This window comes from Lissotriton vulgaris, unplaced genomic scaffold (genome assembly GCF_964263255.1).
Source record: "Lissotriton vulgaris unplaced genomic scaffold, aLisVul1.2 SCAFFOLD_1664, whole genome shotgun sequence".
NCBI lineage: Eukaryota > Metazoa > Chordata > Amphibia > Caudata > Salamandridae > Lissotriton > Lissotriton vulgaris.
The window spans coordinates 123,785-141,242 of record NW_028248665.1 but is presented as its reverse complement, the minus strand read 5'-3'; the positions used below and the strand labels follow the sequence as shown (position 1 = coordinate 141,242).

The following is a 17,458-nucleotide window of genomic DNA, read 5'->3' as shown; positions in this document are numbered from 1 at the left end:
CAATGGCTGTATTTATAAAGATTTTTGGAGCCTCGCTGATTCGTTGTCCCGTACCTGCTTTTTTTACTGTATTAATTTGTCTGCTCATGCAAAATATGCAATGTTTTCTTAAACAGTTCTGTAAACGCACTCGGTATTTTTCTCGAGAGCAGACTTACATGGCCCAGATTACTTTACGCCTATTAACTTCTAATGTTACCTGTTGTGGATCCCGTAGACACGAGTGCATCAATGTTGACGTTTTACAATTTATGCATAGTTAAAGGGGCCTGTTACTGCAGGTGACCGTGCTTACATTCCTACTATCAGACCTCCTATGGAAGGTCTTGTTTTTTTTTGTTTTTCCCCTTAAAAAGTGAATTTTTGGATTGGTTCAAAGTTGTATTCGTTCAATTTCTTGGAGGCTTCACGGAGCCTATTAAAAATCTGAAACTATCTAAAAAAAATAAAATTAAAAAAAAGACAAGGAAATGGGCAGAAAGAACCAAATGCATGGCATATGGGTGTGGAAAGTCCAGCTAAGCAGAGGCTGGAAGTGGAGCCTGGGAGAGTAAGAGCAACCGAGACTGGAACAAAGGAATCAGACTTCCCTGTTACCTGGCTTGTCTCGTGATATGGCATCGTGGTCACTTGCAGAACACGACATGAATGTTCGGGGTAAAGCATCGACGAACCGGGACGTTCATGCTGGTGAACGAGTGACACCTAGTGCTCAGTCAAAATACGGCAACGGCTGAACAACTAGACATGACTGGCAATTTGCCAACCGGCCACTGGGGAAGGGTCTCTGCGCTTTATTATTGCTGTTATGATTCTGAATAGTGCTAGCACTGCTAAGTGGCAGTTGTTTATCTCTACACAGAGAGAAAGGGGGAGGCGTAGTTACACAGGAGATACGAGACACCAACCGACAAAGGAAGAAAAGTGGAAATCGACAGATTCTGAAATCTGACTTGAAGTGAAGTGGCAAAGGAATGGATTTCCGGATGGTGATGACTTGTGAATGCAAGTGCGTCACCACATAAGGTGAACGATGTAAAGAGAAACTCGTGTGCCCAGGGGATACAACTCGTCGAAAGAACCTCTGAATATCCAGCCGCAAGTGTGGAGAACAAGGCGCAAAGAGCCGGTCAGACCAGAGGAAATTAAACACAGCATATATACTAAGGCAGAATGGTGGTTATCCGAAGGCGATAGCTCCCTGGGACGCTGGTGACGTAGCAGCAGCACCCCCCTCGCCCCTTCCTCCCCCCTCAGAGCTGCGCTCTCAGTTTCCGGCGCCAGTGAGCTGCCAAGCTGTAATTCTATATGCTGTTTTTATTACTAGTGTTATTATTAAAATTCAGCGTTTGATTCTCGGCGGAATGTATCCGGCTTCCCAGCTCTCTCCTCTGTTCTCGAATAATTAGATTTAATATTTTAATAACGGCAGGCTCTGCAGCAGGGAGACGGCAAGCACCGAAGAAGCTTTCCCACGCAGGGGGTCATTGCGATGCAGCGCGGGCTGCCGCAGTTCCTCTTGGTGGGGACGAGCAGGTTGCGGCTCCTTTGATGTCACTCGCCCCGCCCAGCACACCCGCGCCTCGTGGGTACTGCGCGTGCTGGCAGCTACGGGTCCTTACTACTTTGCCATGAAGAGAAGGCCCCTTCCCCCTATGTAAAGGACCGAGGCTTTTACTCTTTATTACTCCGCTTACCCTTCCGGCATTTTGGTCAACAGATGAATGGCAGACTTTTTCTGTCACTCTCATTTTTTTTCCGTTTGTCATTGTCTCTCACTCCAGGTCCTTTGCGATGCTCTTAACTGCCTGTGCGGCCTAATAACACAGTTCCTGGAGCCAAGGGTCAGAATACAGGCGCTGTCCATCACCTTCACTCTCTCCATACATTTGCCTTCAGCAGACACCAGACACATCCCTCAGCTCATCCCCCTGAGGGACGCCCGCTCGCTCACTCACCGACCCCCTCGCTGTAGGGGCGGAAGGCGCCAGGCTGCAGTGTCAGATAACAAGTTGCAGCGGCTATTAACAATCTGCATATAATAATGTGCGCTGTAAATAACAGGTTATTATTTCACTTTTTATGGTACTCGATTTACGACATTCAGGGGAAGCCAGGCCTTGCATTGTTTCTAACTCGTGAGATCAACGTTTTGTTCAAGGCATTAATTGCACCATTCCTCCGTTACGCGGACCCTTTCAGGACTGGGCGAAGAGTGACGAACGACAAAGCCCATGTATAAAATGGCTTTCGGTAATTTAAATTAAATAAAAAATAAAAAGTAGGGCAAGCCTGAGCAGCACGGGGTTGAGTTGCCAACTCGCCGAGAGCAGCAGCACACAAGCGAGCAAGAGCAACACAGGGAAATGAAGAGAAAACAAAACAAAGCGAAGGGTGAGGAGAAGCACAGGAGGGAGACACTTGGAAAACACATGCACTCTCATGGAGTCCTTAAAAAAGTACTTCCGTAGAAGTAAGTAGTGAAAGGACACAAGTAACAAGGCTATGCTCCAGGAGTGAGAAACACATATTGCACTGCAAGCAAATGAGAGTGACAATCCAGCCAACCAATGGTAAGCAATGGGGGGCTTTAAGTCCACTGTAAGCTCTTGGTAAGCTAACAATATGCCTTTCTCAACAAGACTGTTCGGGTAGGCTCAGTCTAAAAAGGAATATCCCACTTAACTAAGTTTCATCACTCAACCTGCTAGGAAAGGTTGAGAGGCACAGCTAGGTAGATAAAGTGGCAGCCCGCGGCCGCCACTAACAAAAGGTGGTGCATGCGTCCCGGGGACGCATGAATAATAATAAAAAAACGTACCTGAAGCCGCCGCCGCCGCCGCCGCCTCCCGCATCGCGCCACTGCTGCTGGCCTATTCCTGGTCCCAGCAGCCCCGGGGACACAGACTCTCATCCAATCCCTGTGCTGCAGAGCAGTGTGGGGATTAGCCTCAGTGGGCAGGAAAGATGCTCCACTCAGGTCATTGAGCCTGTGGGGTTTCTGGAGAAACCTAAGTGTGCATGTATGTTTTTGTCAGCCTGAGACGGCCAGCCAAACACATATGCGTACTTAGGGAGTGCACAAGCACTTCTCCTCCCCATGCCATGCCCCTCCCTGAACAAGCTTGCTCAGAGCCGGCAAACTACAACTAAAACAATGCTAGAGCATTGTTTCATTGTTCGTTTGCCGACTCTGCGCCAGGCAGTGAGGTGACGCTCCTCCGCCATTGCGGAGGAGCCGCCACTGGATAGATATCAACGGCGCACATCTTGTTCCTCAGAAACTCAGTAGATCCAGAATGCTCCATTTCGAAAAATGTACAATTACATCGCTTTTGTTTCATCCCACTACAGAGGTATTTGTGTAAGTATTTATTAGGCAGTGATTGTTATATATTTATGTATATATTTGTTGACTTATTATTTAGTGCAGTACATGCAATCGTGTCACTTATTCGTAGTGAAACCCACTTTCTGAGAACTTACGTGCCAGGAAGACCTCCCCAGCATTGGAAAAGCACGAAAACATATTTGGTGAACAAACACCATCCTCAATTTCTGGGACTAGCTGAATGTTTAATGTAAGAGAACGTGTTGCTGTATGGCTGTTTTAGTGTGACATTCCGTAAAACCCAGCAAACGAGTATAACAAACAGCTCTATATAAAAATGTAAAATATAGAATTTAAAGTGTGTCTTCACAATACTATTCTTGCATTTAGTTCGTTAAATTTACACTGGGGCAGGAACAAGGCACTGCAGAAGGTGGTGAATGATAGGAAGGACCCTAGTTGGGCGCTACCCGTGGAAAGGAAATTGGAGATGTTTCTGTTGCATGGTGATGCCCGGACTGTTTCTGCATGATTCGTGGTGCTTGCTCTTTGATGGTTTCACAATGTGAATAAAGATAGAAGGTCTACATTATTCTGTTTAAAGGATCTGGTTTCCTTTACATCCCTTCTATTTCTAAGCGCATTGTGTATTGTGGCTGAGGAGAAGTGTGGCTGTGGAGAAGTGTGGCTCAATGATTAGAGCGGCAGACCCTGGTGCAGAGGTCTAGCCCGGGACCAGGGTTCATTTCCCCGCCTCGGCGGGTCTTGGGCTCAAAATTCCACAGACTTGATAATTCTCGCCTCAGTGCCTATTCCAATCATGGGTCCCACTCTGCAACTCTGGGCAATAGCTTGCTTAATCTCCACAACGGCCCCCACAACGCTAAGGATGACTGGCCTCCACCTTGGGGGTGCCCAGGAGTGGACGCCTCCCAGGGAAAGCCAGACCCTTGCGGGTGAGTAGTGCGCTTACAAGTATCAATTTACATTTTTTACATTTACCCACAGAAACCATTCTGATTTTATCCTGGTCCGCTGCATCTTGAAACCATGACCTTGTGTCTACCTTCAAAAATCTGTGTAGTAGAATTGTACTGTAAGAGCATCATTGTCATGTTATTCCAATTACGTACTGTACAGTTTGATAATTTTGTAACACGCGTGGATATGCTTCACGTGATATAAAATCCGTGAATACATTTTAAAAAATGGAAGACACTGGGTGTCAGTGGAACGCTTTAAGGTGCGTTTAATGCAATTTCAATTCTCCCGGAAGAAGACCTCCCGTAATGCCTGTTTGGTGTCGGTCGCAGTTGGTCAATGAACTCGTTGAGTAGCTCATGTGTACAGCCTATTGCAGCGGGGCAAACAAGTCATAACCAATGACCCGACAAGCACTACTCAGTGGTCTGTTTGGAGGAGCACTGGAATCTAGCGGATCACTAGCAACTAAACTCTGTTACTGTCTGCTACATTTTCCAACTGCACTATTATTGAGCACTTAGGGGTCAATAGGACTTGAAATGCACTGGTGAGATAAGCTTGCAGCAAATGAAATGACACGTTATCTTTTGTACGTCACATGCCAAAATCATATGTAAAACACACTCAGCAAGAAGCACATAGATATGCGGAAACAATTTAGCAATTCATATAAATTTCACTTGACAAACTCTGTAGACAAACGAAAAAAAGCTAGCTATCTTTCCCAAAGCTTCCGATGAAGACCAAATAGCTTTCCTAAAAAAACTAGTACTAGTCCCTAGAAGGCACCTGAAGGCGGTACAACTCGGGCACACTAGCTTACCTCACCAATTATTCAAGCTAGTATTGAATAAATAAATTAGGCCGCTCTCCTGGCGAGAAGACAAAGCCACATTTTGGTTGCGCAACCATGCATGGATGACCATCAACACCTACAGGGCACCGACCATGCAACCTTTTATGAATGCCACTTTAAAAATGTTTATAAAAATAAAAGTGCTCCAAGCCAGATTTTGGTTTCTACCATCAATCGCCGTGAATCCAAAATGGCACCGCCAATTGAAAACAAAGAGTGCAGGCTTTGCAAATACCCTTGGGAAGGCTTTCTGCATATAGTATGCATCTGCCCCTTGTTCTTGCTTTGGCATAACATCTATCTTCAAAATATCTTTGATTCTAACGGCATTAGATCCTGTCGCTAAGCCATCTTGCTGCAAGGTCTGACACCACAAACCATGGCGTGCTTTGAAAAATGTATTTTAAAAACGGAATCAGTTATCAAACAGACTACAAGTAAACCTTAAGGAAACATGACTGAGTCAGCATAAACTAAAGCTTTGATAATCCTAAACGAGCTGCACTTTAGCCACTTGTCGTGCAATAACGAACTATGATGAAATGCACTTTTGCCTTTGTGACATAATGAAGGGATGATTTTAGTATGCTTGTTTTATTGTAATTGGACCAGGATCAGCGTCGGCGAGGTGGCAGACTCCCTTTTGTTGCACATCGCCTTAAGCCAAAGCATGGCACTTCAGCACTTTACTTTTGCTGGATTTGGACTAGGATAATTACTGCAAACTGAACGTTTTGGCTTTTTACAGTTTCCTTAACCATCCCCGTTGTTTGGCATTTTAGCCTATTGTTTTTTTTTAACCCCCCATGATGATTGTAATTTGTAAATCGCTTTCATTCATTTTTTCTCTGTTTTCCTACTGGTGAAGTAGTTAATGGTTATGTTTCTCACCAATACCGGATTGCAATGGTTTTTATTAATCGTGCAAAGGATGTTTTCATTTCATTTCTAATCCTAGCGCTAGTAAGGTGATTAATTCATGAAAGGAAAGTAGCACTCGGTATCGAAGCTGGGTTTGGCTCAGCAAATCAAATTGTAAGGATGCTTAATAGGACTCCTAGGGTCGAGGGCAAGGACCCTACTGCTTTTGTTGTGGACCGAGTAATGAAGGCAGTTGACTTGGACAGGGAGTATAGCCCAATACACATGCACCCATATTACAGCATCATATAGAACAGAGCATCAGCTGAGGCAGACATGGAGGTGGGCTCAAAGTTAATATTTCCAGGAATGGACATGAGGGACATGACAGATTTCTAGCCACAGAGAAAACGAAGAATGGCCTGCTGTATGCTGCAATAGAGGCGAGTGAACCATAGCAAGGATATGGCTTGGCTCTAACAGCTGGAACACAAGCCAAGCCATAAACATGTTTGGCATGTAAATCCTGCAACAAAGGCGAAGTAGAAATATTAGCCTTCAAAATAAAAATAAAAATGACTTCTTATTGTGGAATCATTTCACTATAGAAAATTAGACAAAATCACTGCAGAGTGAAATTTTTAGAAGTGATAGTTTCAAAATAAGAGCTTAGAAATATTCGTGACCACCCCAACTTTTAATGCTATTAGTGAACCAAGATTCAAGTCACTTCTCTTGTGTATCCGATAGGTGGCTTAGTTTGTTAATATAAATGAAGAAATATTAAAGTCTTCTAAAAACATTTGCAGGAGAGTTTTTTAATTATACAAAACACATCCTGAACTGATGTATTTCAAGGTGCTCTCAAATGTGACGAGAGAGGAAAAAGAGGCTCAGTAAGAAAAGGTATCTGCTTAATATCACACAATTTGTTAAGAAGGGAAGCTGGGATTCATCCCATGTTTCCTGGTTGTGCAATTCAGCCACTAGATGGGTATCTTTCTTTCCATTTTTACATCAAAGGTTCATTCTTAGTCTTTAATTTTTGAGGAGTTACATCTGTACACTCTGTCAGTTAAATATATATATTTCGCAATAAATCAAGTTGAACCAAAAATGCTTTCTAGAAAATTATGATCAAATTTCAGAGTGGGAGACAACAGAAATCACATGAAAGCTCAGCTCTTTTTTGGCTCGTTGGTCCAAGAGGACCTCAAGCTGAGCCAGGAATACCGTGGCTTGCCAACTTCTAGTTCAGCCCTGCCAAGCACCACGCATCAGGCGTGAGGCTAACGCATTTCAATGCAGTGGCCCGCATCACCCACTGAAATGCAATATCACGCATTTTAGCGTCTCCTCTGTGAAGAACGAGCGCTGCTAAAATGTACCATGATACTGAGAAAGCTGCAGAAGCAATGCGCTCTCTGCGCTTCTCCCAGCAGCTATGGGGCTGACTCATCACCAAACAAGCAGCTCTATTAGCTGCTACAATGTGTTTAACAACGTACACGCACCTGACACCACGTGGCAAATTGTATTCAGTGACTGACATTAGGTGTCAGCACCGGAACTGCCCAATGGCTACTTCCGTTCCAAGCCACTGTGTTTATGAGAACAAATCACCTGTGGCGCAAAAGGGCAGCATGGTTTGAAGTCCGACTGGACCCAATCTTACTATCATGAAAGAGACAGCTGGGGACATGATGAAAGAGGCGCTCGCCCAGCGGCGGCGGTGTTTATTAATTAAATTGATCCCGCTACAACCGAATTGACCCGACCTCAGCCCACCCTACACGGGTGGCCACCAGGCTGAGCGAGAACCAGTCCCTCCTCAGCCCATAGCACTGGCACCAGTCCACTGTGTGAACAGTGCCTGCCAGAACCATTCGGACTGGCGTTGGTTGCAGCCGGAGTAAATAAGTCCATGAATGCTGGCTTCCACGGCCGGCCTGTTGCTGCGGCGCCGGCTGGCCTCGTAAAGAAGGTACGGTGCCTGCTACTTCTAATTGTACGTAACTTGTTCAATCTTTGAAAGCGCGCAGCGGTGATCCGGATCTGCCTGGGGCCATGTAACTGTGCAGGGATGCAGTCTGGCTCTGTAGTTTTGTGCGAAAGTGCACTAACTCGATTTGGGCCGGGGTGACTTAGCGCCACTGAGCTTGCAGGTAGCAGACAGCGTGTCAAGCCTGGGCGCTAGGCCGCTCAGCATTTAAAGACTTTTATCAGCGTGAGCTAAAACTCTTGATGAAATAATACAGCCTCTTTCTTTCCCATTGCGTTTTTTTTCTTTTTTTCCCGCAGACTTTATATAGTGCGAACATGACCCAAAGGTATTGGAGCCCTTTACATCTGTACCAGTTACTGATGTCCCAGATACATTTATAGATAAAAACATTAATCACATCATTAAATGAAGCAACTTCATCTCTCTTCCAACAGCTCAAAACAGACAGCAAATGTGTGCATCTAATAGGCCGATCACTACTAAATGCAGAGAAAGGAAACCCACCATGCCCACTGAAAGCACATCTCTCAATGAGATATATCAATAACAGGCAATATGAGATAATGTATTATCATCAATGTTACTGAAGCCTCTCATAGGAATGTCGTTCAAATGGATGAGGTGGGACTTTCAGTTCCTTATACTCTACGTGGTTTTTTGGGGGGATTAAAAAAAAAACAATTTGAGTTTTACAAGAAAAGCAAAGGAAACTACCATAAACAAAACATCACAGAGCACCAGCAAATAAATTCACGTGCATATCATAAGGATTTCAGTCTTTATTAACCAAGCAAATAGATACATATCGAACATGTTTGTATGCGTTACAACCACATCATAAGTGGTGTTTTTCATAATGGAACCTAGTTGGCATCAGGCATCCGCCAGTTTGTATAGTATTCCTCCCAGCCACCCCTGATTTTCAGTGCTTTTGGGGACAACCCGTGGACGGATTGGTGTCGTTACAACGCAGGCCATTACAACGCCTGCTGGTACAACGCGGTTTTTACATCGCATACCACTACAACGCATAGTGCTTTTAAGCACTGGATAGTGATTTATTTAATTTACTATTCCAACTCCAGTCCCCGTGGATAGTAGGGAAGGTGTTGGATAGTAAATTAAATATATTCCCTATCCTAGAGCGCCCCCCAGCGCAATGCGTTGTAATGGTTTGCGTTGTAATGGTTGCGTTGTAATGGTAGTGCGTTGTAATAAATGCGTTGTAAGTGATGTTCCCCCCCCCGTGGACTCATATCAGGATCTCGAGAATGTGACATCTGCCATTCTATGTTTCCAAACTACAATACATGGGGGTGTTGGTTTCCACAAACTCTGTGTGATGTTTCTTCTGCTGCGATAAACCTATTCTCAAAACAGTCCTGTCAGCATCTTTGAAACCCCCATCATCCAGTATATTTAACAGGAGTGTTTTTGGATTCAGTTTAAATGGCCATTTTCACATATTTTGCAATGTGTGGGAAATCTCCTCTCAGAAGGCCCAAGGAGTAGGCGAGCCCAAACTACGTGGAGAAAATGTCCTACTGCTGCCCGGCATCTCACATTCTGGCCCAGAGCCTCTCATGATTCGCGAGAATCTTTCGATGGGTAGGTAGATTCTATGTAGGGGCTTAAACTGAATCACACAGATCCTGTTCATGATTGCCGCTTCCCGCAGGACCAGGAGTACAAATGCCCATTCCTCATTTTCGAGGTGGCCGATGTCTGCCTCCCAGGTTTCTCTAAGCTTGTTAAAAGTGTCAGGTGTGTAAATAATTAGGGATCTACACAGGCTGGACATTTTTGCTAACGAAGGGAGTGGGACGAAGGTCAGTTTCGCATCAAAAGGTAGGGCATATTCACATGCCTAAGTTGGAAATATATATAAAACTGAGTTTGAAGTAGCACAAATTCCTCCTTCATTTCCGTAAAAGATTTAAATACACCTTCTGTTGCTACATCTCCCAGTACAGATATCCCCAGGCGGTCCAAGCCCCTGGAGTCCTCAAGGGCAGCCCTTCCAGAAAAGCAGTAGTCATCCACAGAGGGTTTTGTTTGTTGTCTTCCAGCCTATCCAGTGTATTTATTAGAGGCTGCAAATTTTCTGTTACTAGTTTTATTAATGTGGGTGCTCAGAAGGAAGCTTCCCAAGATGCAGGAATTTTATTGGCATGACCAACAGCTCGCTTGCATATTCTGGATCGGTCTTTGATCCCAACTGTGTGGAGTGAATCCAGTCATTCACAACAACCTAGTGTACAACTTGGACTCGATAATTGCTACGCCTCCATCATATGTTGATTGACAGCATTTGGCAAACGAGACCTGGAGGTGACCTTTATTCCACAGAAAAGACCTCAGTGCCAACTTCAGGGTATGCATAAAGCCACGGGGAGGATGAAAGGGTAGTTTTGTAGTACGCAAAGGATTTTGAGGAGTCTGGCCATGGTCAACAATGGAATCTGCCCCATACTGGTAGAGGCAGAGACGCCAAGGCTTGCATGTCTCCATGGACGCCATCCAGCATTGGAGTGATGTTACTGACTCATCTACCTTTTCTACATGGGTGAGGTGGATCCCCTGGTATCGTATGCTCCGTGGGCTAACCAAGATCCCATTTTCATCTAACCAGGCTCTGTATCTCTCAGCAGGGCATGAAGAGTAAAATATTTTCTTGTCCCAATTAACCTTCATTCCTAAATGTTAGCAAAAGGTCTCCTTCCTGCATTGCAGCAGTGCCCGAGCTCAATGGATTACTTAAACAGATAAGGAGGTCATCGTTGTTAAGTGATATTTTAACCTCCAAGTTTGCTGAGCCTAGTGATCCACTCGTCTTGTCCTATTTTACGAGATAGGTTTCGATATTGATAAAAGTAATGGGGAGGGGGGATCATCCATGTCTCACCCTCCGTCTCTCCCAGTGTAAAGAGGGACAATAATATCCATCCTACCCAAAGCGAAGGCTATTTCGAGGTCGATAAATAGTATTGCTAGGGGCTCCTTCAAACATTGGCCCAGTAAAAAGGTGTTAAAGGCATAAAGGAGGATTTGTATTGTCACACGGCGTGGCATAAAGTTACTTTGGTCAGGGCGGGGGTGTCAGTTATTACAGTGGTAAGGCAGGCCCTTAGTACCTTTGCAAGGATTTTTGCCTCTGTATCAATTCGGGACATTGGCAGGTATGAATCTTGCCTCTCTGGAGGGGGTGATATGATTTCAGGATGATTACTATGAATAGGTGTTCTCCCGTAGTTTGAGAGAGAGATATCCTTGGACCCTGGCACACTCAAACATGTCCAAGGGTGGTGGCGTCAGCAGAGTGTCAAGCATTTGTAGAACTCCATCAGAAATCTACTTGGTCCAAGGTATTTGACAGAGGATATCTGTTTTACGGCATCTATGTACTTGAGTGTGGTTGGCTATGGGGTCAGGTAGGCTGGGAAACCATCTAGCAGTGGTGGCTGGTGACATTTGAAAGTGGTAGGGCGTAAAACTGTTGTACTACATTACGGCGAGCAAGCGTAGGGAGCAAGCTCAAACAACCTACGTGGGGAAAATTTTGAAAAAAGAGTGGACAAATGATGCATTTTCAAGCAAACTTGAGGAAGCAGGAAGGTGAATAAAGTTTCCTTTTACTCTTTCTTTCTTCCCTCACTTTTTTATCTACTACCATCATTCGCCCTTTATTCCATTTTTTCATTCTTCCTTTCTTTTAGTCCCTCCAATTCTCCCCAATAAACAGACCTATTTACTACTGCTTCCCCCATTAATTTGACTAAATTCTAATGTGGTCTTAGTGAGCAAGTGAGCAAGAAATACTGTGTAGGGAATATTCCCAACAAACTATTGGGACCTCAAGTAACTCATAAATGTGTACACTTGCTGCTGCCCCTGAAGTTAGCAGGCTATATTTAACTCCTAAATAAATAAACAATTTGCATTGCCCACGTCTGGCCTGCAATTGAGGGGTACATGTCCTTGTTGTGCTTTGTGTTTTTTGTAATTTAGTCTTTCACACATGCTCACCCCCTTTGGCTGATTGTCAGTGGTGGTGTGGTTGGCTTGATGGCCCGTTATGATCTGAAAGCAGCACCCTCGCTATATCCTGTGGCCAACCCAGAAAAGTCCAAAGCGGCTGAATAGCCAGACCACCTTTTAACACTCTCAAGAAATGAAGGACTTAATGATAGAAATCAATCATTTTTTTCTACAGAGTGTTTCCGGGCTGTTAAAATAAAATTCAATAAGAATGAAATGTACATGTGGCTCACCTGAAAGAAAAAAAACATATACATCGATAACATCAGTAGTAGCTTCTTTCGCGTCTATCATAAACTCCTGTAAAGTGCTGCGCACGAGGAGCGAACATTTTTCCGGGTTGTGTAATATGTGCCACCCCGCTCCAGTCCACGTGGGCTATTTTCGGGACTTCCCCCGCTTCACAGGCTTTGCTTTGGCAGCACCTTCTCAATGCAGAGCAACTATTTCCGAGCCCGGCCCCTCAGTAATCTGTTTGGAAACCCGCCCCCACCGATTAAAAAAACACTAAAGCAACAGCGCGCCTGGACAAGCTGTTTTTAGGCATGGGCGGATTTTGCGGATCCGCGAATTCGCGGATCCGCGGATCCGCAAAATCCACGAATTTGCGGATTCGTGGATTTGGATTGCGCTCGTGAAAGTCAAGGATACAAAGGCCTCTATCCAGCATCACAGCTGATTTTCGACAGTAGATTTGGGAAGAAGGCACACCTGCCCAGCCTCGACGATGCTCACGATTGTTTTTGGGCTGATGAATGAGTCACTGAATTTGAGCTTCAAATAGTTCCAGCGACCATGTGTGTGTTACTATGCAATCGCCCCGAAGGGCGCAGGGGTCCCTTGAGTGAGCTATCATAGTGGGTAAATGGCGGGAAGACGGTGCACACCGCGAGTGTGTGAGCGAGACCAAACGTGCGGGGCTTCCATGAGAGTTCACATGCCTCTTGTGTGTATAAAAGGTCAGAGACCGATCAGAGCAGCAGATCAAGAGAAAGAAGCTCCTGGTCACAGGAACAGCACAAGGATTGCGCTTGTGAAAGTCAAGGATACAAAGGCCTCTATCCAGCATCACAGCTGATTTTCGACGGTAGATTTGGGAAGAAGGCACACCTGCCCAGCCTCGACGACGCTCACGATTGTTTTTGGGCTGATAAATGAGTCACTGAATTTGAGCTTCAACTAGTTCCAGCGACCATGTGTGTATTACTATGCAATCACCCCGAAAGGCGCGGGGTCCCTTGAATGAGCTATCATAGTGTGTAAATGGCGGGAAGACGGTGCACACGGCGAGTGTGTGAGCGGCAGCAAACGTGTGGGGCTTCCATGTGAGTTCATGCCTCTTGTGTGTATAAAAGGCCAGAGACCGATCAGGAAGCACTAATAGATAAAATAAAGCACCTGCTTTATTTTATCTATTAGTGCTTCCTGTTGAAGCTAACTTAGTAACTATTTTAGGATGGCGCTGGCAGCTTGCCGGCGCCATCCTAAAATAGTTACAACTTCAAGCTTGAAGGCTTGAACTTTTGCCCCCAGAATCCGCCGCTCGCGGATTCGCGGATTTTCGGTAAATTCGCGGGAGTTGGCGGATTGCGGATTTACCGAAAATGCGCGAAATCCGCGAGCGGAGCGGATTTTGCGCTCACGGGCAACAGCCTCCTGTGTTAAATACGTTTCTCATTGAGGCAGGGCTGTAAGTGAGAGATAGACTAAATGGGGCATGGGATGTGTAAACAGGGTTGTGGCTTAAACACGTAAAGTAACTTTTTGGGATCCCTATAGTGCGCCACCCCATCGATATTTTGCTGCACGTTTAAATCATACGTGAAATATAAACAAGGAGTAAACGGCTGACATGCATTATCTTAAAGTTTTTTGCCTTTAATTGTTTAATAATAGATCAGTGTTATTTCCCCTTGGAGGGAGAGCAGCTTGGAGAGAGGGCAGCTGTGGACAAGACACGAACAGGCCCCCACCTGTCCAAAACACACACAAGGCACACAGCCCACACAGCAGCTCAGATAGCAACATACACACAAACACAGAACATGCACAGCAACACTCAGCACCACACACACGCAAACCACAACACAACAAAGCACACAATAATGCAGATAGTAACACAGAGAAACACAAATAACACGCAGAATAGCAACACGCACACAACACCCAGTCTTTCTCTCTCACACGCGCACACACAAGCCCAGCACCATTAGAATGTGAGCAACAGGTTTCAGAGAGATGCAACACGAGCCTTCAATAATGTGTTTGTGTTTAGAATGAATTTCACACTGACACTCCTTAATAGCACATAAGCATGCATGTTACACTAAAAACATAGGAGGGTTGTCGAGGTCGGGTTAGTCGTACGATCATTTAGACATTTAATGCACTGTTCACTAGTGTGTGAGCCAAGGTACATTTTTAGCAGGTATTAGTAACGGCGTCTAAACAAATAGCGACTGCAAAACACTCAGAACTGAACAGAAATACAAGCTGATGTGCACAGGGTGGAGCCCGCCCACAAGGCCGAGCTGCATCCTAAGGTGGGGGCACCAGAAGGTACTGGATCTCACAGCCCCCACCCCACAGAGACAGCCCCATAACCATCTGGTGACCCCCACCTCCCAGAATCAGAAAGCTATCTCAGGAGAAGTAAAAGTTTTGGAAATAACAAGTCTGGCAGACACACACACCACGCCCCGGCCCCTCCCGACCACTCCCCAGAACCGCGGCTCTGCCTGGGTATGCACTGTTGACTTTCACTTGTAATAATTGGGGTTCATCAGCCACAATAAGGGATAAAACGCTTTCGGGTGTTTATTTTCAAGGTATTGATGGAGACGGGGACCTCCCACCCTGGGAACGACAAAAAATACCCAGGATACACCCAGGCGCGGCTCGCGGTGGGGGGGGTGATGTCGCGCGGGGGGGGGGAATTAAATATAAAACAAAACTTACCTCATCGCCGGTCCGGGTCCGCGCCACCTCTGCTGCTCGCCTCAGCACCTTCAAGTCACAAATGGCAATGGACTGGCAGACCCTCTCAGTCAATCCCGGCGCTGCTGCAGCGCCAGGATTGGCTTGGGGCACAGGTTACTCTTCGCCCGCAGCACGCCCATTAGGAGTCCGAAGGGCTCCTAATGGGCATGCGCAAAAAAGTGCAAACACAAGTGCGCATGAGTGGGCACGGGTAAAAAATTCACCCTCCATCCCCACTCATGCGCACTTGTGTTGCTGCCTGTTGCCCTGGTGACCATCATGTTAATCAACATGACGCCAGACCGCCCACCCCCTTTAGACTCTGAAGGGGTGGGCGGTCTGACATAATGATGACTGACATGATTGTCAGTTCTCCTGCCTTGGCGTCTTTGAACTTAAGTAAACTGATTAGTTTACTTAAGTTCAGAAACGCTGAGGGAGATGCGGGCGGCTGCGGGCGGGGGGGGCTTCGCCTCCACGCCCCAATGGACGCACCGCGCCTGCTTAGGTCTAAGGCAGCCCGCTAGAAGACAACTCTGCCATAAGTATATCCTACCATCGTCGTCCCCGGTCTTCAATGACCCACCTGCCTCCTAGCCCACATGTCTCCTCTCTGAGCCCAGGGCAGCACAAGCAGTTCTCTTGCAGTGATAAGGAATGCTCCACAGATAATCGAGGCATTCCAAGGGAATCAATCCTCAATTTAACGATTCCCGGTGGCGCGATATAACTCTCTTCTCTGTCAGCACAGGGAGCGAGAAAGTGGCCCTGTCTCATCTGTCTTGGCAGAAGCCTGTTGCTTCATATACATACATTTGCTCTGAGCTTCATCAATCAGCCTTTCCAACAATGGGAATAAAATAGAGTCTACATCTCAGGGGGGCCCAAACTATACGTTTATGCCCATCAGAAAGTAATGGTTGTCCTGCATGCAGGGGTCCCATGGCAAATGTTGTGTTTCAGTAGGAGGGGGGGGAACAGGTGGGAACTCCAGGGGCATCCCGCACTGCCAAATGCCTGCTGTCAGATCACGCTATGTCCCTCCATTGTGTGGGTTCCCTCATTAAAAGTCTTGTATCGTGGAGTAACCAGACCACCCCCCATCACTTCATACATGTTTGGTTTATACTAATAGTGAATTAAAAAAATGTGAGAAATGTATTTAAACGAATGCCGTGCATGTTACATGCAGCTGTTAGCAGCTGGTGCATAACCCACTGAGCTTTTAACCATGACAGGAATTTGTGATGGTTCGGTCTGGACCGTTGCCATGAGGCACAGGGTCAAGACCTCTGAAACAATACAGAGCTTGCTTTCTAAAATGTAAACCTGCGTACTCCTGATTGCAAACTAGGATTCGCAGCAGGTGCATTAACCTGCTAAACTGGTTTTAAAATATTCAACCAGTTACCAATAGATATACCAAAATGTCTGCGGCAGGTGGATTAACTGCCTGTTCCATTTCACCAGTATTATAAAATGAAGACTTCAAGCTATACAATAATCAGAGCAGCATGTGCCTCGACACCCTAAGCTATCTTAAATGCTGCCTGTGACCAATGAAGTGCCTCAGAAGCGCTTCAACACTGCGCCCTTCTCGGCTTCTTTGTTGGCTGCGTCTGTAATAGTTTTGCCTATTTTCTGCCAATAGTCACTGATTCGTTCATCACTCTCCCTCTTCCTGACTTTCTGTCATTTCCCAAGCCCCAAATATCCAAATATGTCGCTTTCCCTTGTACATGTTTTTGCATTTCTCCATTGTAAATTCCTCTCCGTGGATTTTACCGCGTGACTAAGTCTCTTTCCCAGGCTGCTGACCGCCACATGCCCCCTTATCTCCCCCACCCCCCGGGAAAACTGCCTCGCTCTCCTTGGTGCCAGGCCCTCCTCTGTTTAAGCAGCACGCAATGAAGCCAGCGACAGTGTGCGTGATGAAGCCATCACGCATGACTACGTGCAGGCGCGCGCCATCCCTTGGCCCGCGAGCCCTGAAGGGCATCACCCTTATAAGTTGATGCCTCTGGGTTGTCCTCCTGGCGTATTTCACAAAGTCAATTATACAGCTCTTTAAAAGCAATAAATCATCATGATTACAAAGAGTGCTCTTAGATGCCTGGACTGCAGTCATAAAGGCGGCTGGAGCACTAAAGCCGGTGAGTGGCAGATTTCATTCAGAGGACAATGCAGCCGCGCGCAGGGGTGACAGCCGTCATCACATTTGTTTACAGCCCATGAAATCTATTATTTTTCAAACTCAAAAAGCCATAAAGACTTCAGTTTATGGAGCACGGATAGAAGTGGAGAGGGTGGGTGGAGGAGATACGTGAACAGAATAGCAGTGTGGGCAGCAGACAGTAAGAGACTGCGCAGGCGCAAACGTGTCTCGCGCGCTGCCTAGGAGCAG

The 17,458-nt window shown here is 46.0% G+C and overlaps 1 long non-coding RNA gene across 1 annotated transcript in view; it reads right to left on the bottom strand.

Annotated features, from left to right (window-relative positions):
• Positions 1–17,458, bottom strand: part of LOC147663863 (uncharacterized) — a 405,123-nt gene that overhangs the window by 369,887 nt on the left and 17,778 nt on the right. The window lies entirely within an intron of this gene.